The following is an 8,102-nucleotide window of genomic DNA, read 5'->3' on the forward strand; positions in this document are numbered from 1 at the left end:
GCCTCCTGAGTAGCTGGGACTACAGGCGCGTGCCACCATGGCTGGCTAATTTTTGTATTTTTAGTAGAGACGGTGTTTCACTGTGTTAGCCAGGATGGTCTCGATCTCCTGACCTTGTGATCCACCCACCTTGGCCTCGCAAAGTGCTGGGATTACAGGCGTGAGCCACTGCGCCCAGGCCCCCATCTCCTGGCTTCTTTCTACAAAAAGAATAAGCTCTGGCCAGCCAATATGCCTTCTGCACTCAAGCAACTCCAGTGCTCAGCTAGTGGGCACCATCCAGCCAGAGCCCAGAGGTGACACCCCAAGCTGCCAGCTCTATGCTGGGAGGAGAAAACAGCTCTGGTTCACCCACAAGCCCCCACTGGGCTCTGCTCTTGTTTGTGATCACAAACAGGAGTCAGGCTTTTGGGATTCTGCTCCTGAGATTCATGCAGCCAAACCACGTGACCCTAGGTGAAGCTGGCACCCCTCTAGGCCTCAGTTTCCTTCCTGTAAAATGGGGGTGAGCCCTCTGACTCCTCTCCCCTGCAGGGCACAGGAGAGAAGAATATCCCATCTAGAAAAGGACTGCAGCTGAGGAGTCAGGTCCCTTGTGCGGGGTAAGGGTGGGGTAAGGAGCTCGGCAAGGCCTTCAGGCATAAGCTGCTGGCTTTGATGCTGCCTTGCTCCTTCAAGGCCTGTAGGCTTTCCAGGAAAGCAGTGGGGGAGGAGAGAGGAAGGGACAGCAAAGCCAAGAGTTTTAGCCTTCTTCTAGCCTGGGGGACAGGAAGTGAGGTGCTGTCTACAGAGGAAGTGAGAAGCAAACCCCCATCCCCACCCCCCAACTTCCCCTCAGCCTGGAGTGGAAAGAAAGGCTCCAGCTTCAGGAGCCTGCAGGCTCAGAGCTGGGGAAATAGAAGACGATGTGATGCGGGTGGGGGGAAGAGAAATGATCAGCACCATCTGGCAGAGAAGGGGGTCTCCTGTCTTGGACACAATAAAACTCAAGGGGCCCAGGACATCCCACAGACTGGGGGAGTGGGGAGAAGAGAAGCCACTCAAGCCAAGTTGAAAAAGCCAGCATTCTAGGCCACGTGGTACTCACATCTGCAGTCCTGGCCTGACTCCTGCTCCCAGCATGTGTGCCATGTCATGCGCCTGGGCACGGGCCACCCCCAACACTAGGTGGGGTGGGTCCTTGGAGCACTTGCTCTTATAGCACGTGCCCTTTCTTTGCAAACCTTATCACAGCTATAATTATAAAGCTGTTTAATTACTTGATTAACGTGGACTTTTTTGATCACCACTGTATCCCCAGAGATTAGCACAGCACCCGGCACACAGTAAATTCTAAATAATCTGCTGGCTGAATGAACAGGCCGCTCATATGGCTTGAGAATTCCTCAGAGGCCGGTTTGGCCTGAATCCTGGCAACTGAATGAAGTTTGGTATACAAAGGTGAATGAACACTGCTCATGACTTGGGGCCAACTGGGGAACCCTGGGATGACTGGTCAAGGCCAGTGCTATGGTCTGAATGTTTTGTATCCCCCCAAATCCACATGTTGAAATCCTAATACCCAAGGTAATGCTATTGTGGGGCAGCGGGGCGGTGGTGCTGTGGCAGGTAAATAGGTCATGGAGGTGGAGCCCTCATGAATGGGATTAGTGCTCTTATGAAAAGGGGCCTGGTGAGATTCCTCACCCCTTCCACCATGTGAGGACACAGTAAGCCTCTGTCCAGGAATCAGAAAGCTGGCCCTCACCAGACACCAAATCTGCCCTTGCCTTCACCTTGGACTTCCCAGCCTCTAGAACTGTGAGAAATAAATTTCTGTTTTTCCTAAGCTGCCTAGTTTATGGTATGTTGTTATAGCAGCTCAAACAGACTAAGACAGCCAGAAACAGGAGAGCTGACATAGGCGGCAGGAGAAATCCAGGCACACCCAGGTACTGCTAATAGGTAAGGCAACAAATACCGTAGACATGCTACACTGTATTTTGGGTAAGAATGAAAAAAAGAATATATATTTGTGTGTGTTTGGTATTGTGTAAGGAAACTCGAGGGATATACAAGAAACAAATAAATGATTATGGGGGAGAACGCGAGGGAGGTGGGAGTGAGATTTTTTTTTTTTTTTTGAGACAGGGTCTCACTGTAGGCTGGAGTGCAGTGGCTCAATCTCTGCTCACTGCAACCTCTGCCTCCTGGGTTCAAGCGATCCTCCCACCTCAGCCTCCCCAGTAGCTGGGACTACAGGTTCACACCACCACGCCCAGCTAATTTTTATATTTTTTGGTAGAGACGAGGTTTCACTGTCTTAGTCAGGCTGGTCTTGAACTCCTGACCTCAAGTGATCTGCCCACCTTGGCCTCCCACAGTGCTGGGCATGAGCCACCATGCCCAGCAGAGATTTCAATTTTCAAATTATATTTATAAAACTGCAAAAAATATTAGAAGGAATCAAACTACTCAACAAGTTGATTTCCAAAGCTCCTCCCAGCTGTGGCATCCACCCTCTTCCAGGCCCCTAGGACAAGGGAGCAGGTGAGGCAGCCGGTCAGATGAACGTAGGGGCTCCAACCCAGGGCTGCTGATGCCTTCACATCCTTTCTTCTCCAGCAATCTTGCCCTGGGTTAGCAGAGAGGCCCTCCTAACCCCAGGCTGTGGTGTGGGCATGGTAACACCACTATTCAGAAGTTGGTCAGGGGCTCTACCACCTGGGTAAAAGTTGGGTTTATTCTAGGTCCCTGGGAAGGGGGACAGTCTGGTCGGGGCAGAGGCAGAGGGCAGGGGGAAGTTTGGGGCAAGTGGGGTAAATGACTCCTGGAAGTGCCTGGTGCTGCTGTGGGCAGGTTCTGGGGGTGTCTGAACAGATCCTTGTACAGAAGGGCCGATTACAGCTCCCACATCAAGCCAGCTGGGAGTGAGGTAAATCAGCCCCTGGGAACTGCAACTGCTGAGAACCCCAGAATTCCAGCACGGGACTTCCAGGAGAGTTCCTGGAGAACAGGAGTTCCAGGGCCCCTCACAGCCCTGCCTAGAAAAACCTTGACCATTGGCCTACCCAGAGTGTCTAAGGGCAGGGGCAATTTCAGGCTGAACTACATAAGAGTGAGGAGACATGCAGATCACAGGTCCTAAGCAGCACCTGTCACTCAAGCCCTGCAGGTAACAGCAGGAGCAGCAGAATGGGGTCTTCTCTCCTTTAAGACATCTATACATTAAAAAAAAAAAAAAAGCATAGTGAATATTGCAGAATTCTGGAGAATTGGAGAACTCTGGAGAATTCCCAGAGTTCAAGGACCAGCATAAGGTTCAGAGTGCTGTGCCTGACTGGGCTCTTCTCAGCAGCTGCTGGGTTTTAGAAATCAGTAATAACAGCAACAATAATTCACCTTAATAACAGCCTGGCCTCCTCTTTCATCTGCGTAACTCCCAGAGCTGGGAAAATGGTAATTACTGAGCAGATGCCACACCCCAGTGGTGATGCATGATTAATCCAGGAACACTGGCTGGGAAACTGAGGCCCAAGGAGAAGGATTTCCCCTCACAGAGAACTAGAGACACAGGCGCTGAGGGCTGCTGGGCGGTGGGGGGTGAGGATGCCAGTTCCACATCTGCAGTGTTTTGGGAAGGTGCTGAAGACAGGGGCACTCATTCCAGAGTCCTCCGGACTTGGGTTTGGGGAGAAGGTGAAGAAAGACCCAGATATGTGTCCCAAGCCCCCTCCTTGCTGGGCAGGGCCTGGTGAGTAGCCTTAGCTGGGAGTCAAGGCCTCTGTTCTTGAGCCCATGTCCCACCCTCCCAGAGTATCACAAAGCAGGATGACAGCTGCCTCAGGCACCTCCACATCTATACAGTATGCCCAGGCACCACAGGGTAAGTGAGCGCTCAGCCCTCCGAACAGCCCTACGCCACAGGCACAGTCCATGAAGTGGGAGAGGGGAGCACCTTACAGCCAGGTAGGCAGATCAGATCAAGAAGAGTCAAGAAATGGGGGAGACTGCTTCTTGGGGACCCCAGCCCATCTCTGAAGCCCCCTTGCATCCTTGGTATTGATCCTAAAATAAAGAGATCCTTCCTACAGCAAGGCCTGTCTGGCCAGTGCCGTAGAAACCTGCAGGGGAGGTCCAGTTGGCGTCTGCCCTCCAGGAGGGCAGAGGACGGTGGGCAAAGAATCCTAAGAGACCAATGACCTTTTCCCACTGTGTCCCTGGAGGGAACCAGTAGAGACTCAAACTAGGAGGGAAGGGTAAACAAAGATGGAGGCATTGCATATGCAGGTCCATCCACAGCCTGCTGCGTGCCTGGTACTGTGACAGATGCCGGGACAGACAAAATCTAAGCTCCCGAGAAACCACAAGGGCCAAGAAAGGCAGCAACAAATGACCTTAGCCTCCAACCTTCCAGGTCAGTGTCTGGGGGAAAATATTATGGGTCTTGTTCTCAGGGATTTGAAGCTGTTTTTCCTCAGCATGTTACAAAGCTGACCAGAACCCCTGGGGGGTCCTGCGATAACCCTCTGACTCTCCAAGGGCCCAGCTTTCTGCTATCTCAGGTTCAGAACTGGCCCTCTCTGCTTTAAATCCAGCCAGGCTACCTCATGCATAAAACATTAAGGCAGAATAGGACCCTGTAACAGAGCAGAATCAGGAGTCCTGCCTCTGACACTCACCACCGCATGAATCACTTCCCCCTCTGGACTTCAGTTTCCCCATTTTTAACACGAGGGCGTTGGACTAGACTGTCTCTAGGATTCCTTCCAGCCTATGCTCTGTGTTGTTTTGATGTAGTGGCAGATCCCAGATTGATTTACATAAATTTGCATGTTCAATCAGAAATCCCAAACGCCAAGTATAGAAAATCCAATCAGTCCATTAATGCAGCCAGACTGGGGCTCGGGGAACCTGCCAGGTTCGGGTGAGGGTTGTCGAAGGAGACAGTGAGAGTAGTGGTGAACTGGGGGAGGGGGCTGAGAAGCAGGGGCTAGAAAGGGCACTTGTTTTGAGAGATGCAGCTCTGGTGACTCAGGCATGATGGGGTCAGGGACCCCACTTTGGCTATCAGGCAAGGGCCCTTTCTCCTCCTGCTTCTAACGGGGCCTCTGGCTGGCCAGCCTCAGAGCCACACCCCAGGAGGGAACAGCAGCTTCTGCCTAGTAACAGCTGCATCCTTCAGTCTGACAGTGACTCCAGCATTAGCCACTTTCTGGGAAACTGACCTCCCTGGGAGCTTCCATTATCCATTCCAAGGGCTCACAGCGGTAAGGAAGGCTTCCTTGGGATTTAACCTAAACACCTCCTGCTGCAGCTTCACCCTCACAGGCAGCAGGGCTCAGGGCAGAGGGCTTCCCAGGCCCAGGAGAGCCAGCAGAGGGAAAAGTAACCCAGTGAGAATGTGCCCCTACATGAGCAAACCCAGGGCTTCCTTAACCATCACCTCTCCTTCAACATTTCCCTTCACCTGGGAGACCGAGGATGAAAACAAACAAGAAGAACTTCAAGACCTCTGGCTCTTGGGCTGGAAAGCAAGTCCCAACCTGGAGAGCCCAACTCCTGGGAATTCCTACCCTGGGGAGGGAAGGGGCTGGGAAAGGTGGGGTGGGGGCGGCTTCTCCTCACTGCTGCCACTGGCTGGTATAGCAGGGCCTGGGAGGCTGGCTGGGCTGGATGAGGGCGGTGGGGAAGATTCCTTAGCCCCTTGCCCGGGACCTGGGGGTGTGAGTACAGCAGTGAGGTGGGCAGGGCTGGGGGTGGGATGGGCAAAAGCAGTGGGGCCCTCCTTGCCCTCCTCCTGTAAGAGGGCGGGTGGGTGAGTGTGTTGTGCTACCTGGCCCAGATCCTAAAACAAGTCCCAACAGCTGAGATGTAAACTGTCTCCTGGGAATCTGCTTACCCTGCTGGCCCTTGGCTGCCTCCTCCTCTCTCAGCTCCTCTTCAAAGGGCCAGGATGTCTCACCACAGGCGTGATGGGTGGGCCAAACCCAAGCCAGCAGGAGCAGGAGTTCATATCCCAAGGCACCAGTGGTGTGTGGGACAAGGTCTACTCTCAGGCTTAGAATAAGGGAATCTGTTCTCTCTACCCAGGGTTCTAATCCTAAGTAATTGCAATTTAAAGCACACCCAACACGTTAGCTCTCTCTAAATGGAACCATTCTGCCAGAGGACCTTTCTCCCCTATAGATTCACCCATCAGTGGAACCATTCAATGTCAAAAAGTGGAAGGGAATATTAGAGCTATCTAGTCCAACTACTGAGTTTTAAAGATGGGGAAACTGAGCCCCAGAGAGCAAACTGTCTTGGCCAAGGTCATACAGCAAGCTAGGAAAAGTAGGGACCAGAGCTTCTGACTCTGTCTTTATTGATACCCGCTTGGTCCTCAAACACTTAAGTCTTCACCGGCCTATCATGAAGATCCTTCTTCCCTGCCAACCACGGCACCTGCCCCTCCAGGTCTTCACTCTCTTTGTGAGGGCCAGAGCTGGAGAAAGATGCTGGAGGGACGAAGCCACCTCATGCACAGACCATAGACTTTGAAAACAAGCTTGAACATGGGAATATCTCCCCAGACAGGAATACACACGGTTTCCTTGGGATAGGAAACCCACTAATCCCAGGTTGTTTTTAGGAAGATGGGGGGACCAATTTGAGAAGTGAATTTTCCTGTCACACAAGGAGTCTCAGAGAACCAGATGGTGTAATGTCTGCAAGGGAGGGTCTGCAACAAGGCAAATGGACTATGTTCATTTTCCCCAAGTACTGACCACAAAACGGTTAGGCATTGACACTCTTTCTACTGCTCCCCAGGCTACCCCTGCCCGGGCCACTTCCTCTGGCTGACCATTGTGCTTAAGAAGGAGGACCCATGAAAGAGGGGGAGAAGTGGGAGGGAGGGATTGCCTCTACAGCCAGAGAACTCCTTAGCCCAAGACCCCTAGCTCCTCAGCAAGGCAGGCCTTTAAGTAGTAGCAGCTGGACAGACTAGGTGGACTCGGCTGATCCAGCCCTGGGATGCCTGGAAAACCAGGCCTGTGGGAGGTGAGGGCCCTCTGTGCCCTTGGGGCCGTGCCAGGACTGGAGACAACGCGGGACCTGGGGCCCAGGACAGAGAGAGGGGAGCTAGGATCCGGGCAGCCGCTTTCTTAGTGGGGCTAAGCCAGGGAAGCGTCGGGCACAGATGAATTCTCTGCATTCTTCTGGCACCGCAGCCAGCACCCGGAGGGCCTTTTCTGCAGGCGCTGCCCTGTCCCTGCTCCCTGCCCAACCAACCCTTCTCCCTCCCTTAGCTTCTCTTCAGCGTGCAGCCCACCAGGTCCTTCCTCCTTCCCGCAGCCCCTCAAAGCCTTTGAAGGGCTGTTCTCTAGGAGACCCGGTCTTTCCGCCTCTCCCCGCCTTCCCCAGGCCCTACCGCCCCAGGCCACGGGGAATGGAAAGAGTGCGAAAGGGAGCCCCAGGCTCGTCTCCGCGCCTGCGCTTTGGGGAGAGAGCCCCTCCCCCCGCAATAACCCGGCACCGCTAAGCGGCACCCGGACGGTGGGATGCGGGTTGGGTGGGGTGAGCAGCTGGGGCAAGGTCAGTGCTTACAAAGAGGGAGGGGAGCCCGGCCCCCGGAACATCCCCCACTCCCGAAAGTTTCCCTTCCGGGGCCACGGAGTGTGCGCGAGGATGGCGCGGGGGGCGGGAGGGGGTGGGGTGGGGGTGCACAGAGTCGCAGCCGGACCCCCGAGGAGGGTGCGGCTGGAGGGAGGGACGGAGGGGCGGGCAGCAGGGTTTGGGCAGGAAGCCGCGACGCCCTCTCCGACCCTGTACTGCCACGAGAGCCTTACCCTCCACACCCCACTCCCCCCGGCCCGGAGCTACAGATCGCCCCCCCGCACTCGCCGCCCTTTCAATCCCAAGTAGACCCAGAACTCACCGAAATCAGGTGTTCAGCTGGGCCAGGGCAGGTCGGATCCGCCAGGTCCATGGCCGCGGATTGGGGGCGGGGGGCAGAGAAAGGGGGGTGCCGGAGCCGCCTCCTGATGTCAAGGCTTTAAAGGGGCCGGGGAGCCCCGCCCCTGACTCTGACCCCGCCTCCCTCCTCCCTAGCAGCCAATCCACGTTCAGCCTGGATGCGC

General features: G+C 54.6%; 1 protein-coding gene across 2 annotated transcripts in view; it reads right to left on the bottom strand.

Annotated features, from left to right (window-relative positions):
- Positions 1 to 8,044, bottom strand: part of NCKAP5L (NCK associated protein 5 like) — a 37,310-nt gene extending 29,266 nt beyond the window's left edge. The window contains exon 1 of one of the 2 annotated variants that reach the window (XM_054445542.2): positions 7,901 to 8,044. The gene's annotated coding sequence lies outside the window, so the exon portion shown is untranslated. The remainder of the gene's footprint in view (positions 1 to 7,900) is intronic. The other variant, XM_054445543.1, reaches the window with a different exon arrangement.
- Between the last annotated feature and the right edge of the window lie 58 nt (positions 8,045 to 8,102).

This window comes from Pongo pygmaeus, chromosome 10 (assembly GCF_028885625.2).
Source record: "Pongo pygmaeus isolate AG05252 chromosome 10, NHGRI_mPonPyg2-v2.0_pri, whole genome shotgun sequence".
Classification (NCBI taxonomy): domain Eukaryota; kingdom Metazoa; phylum Chordata; class Mammalia; order Primates; family Hominidae; genus Pongo; species Pongo pygmaeus.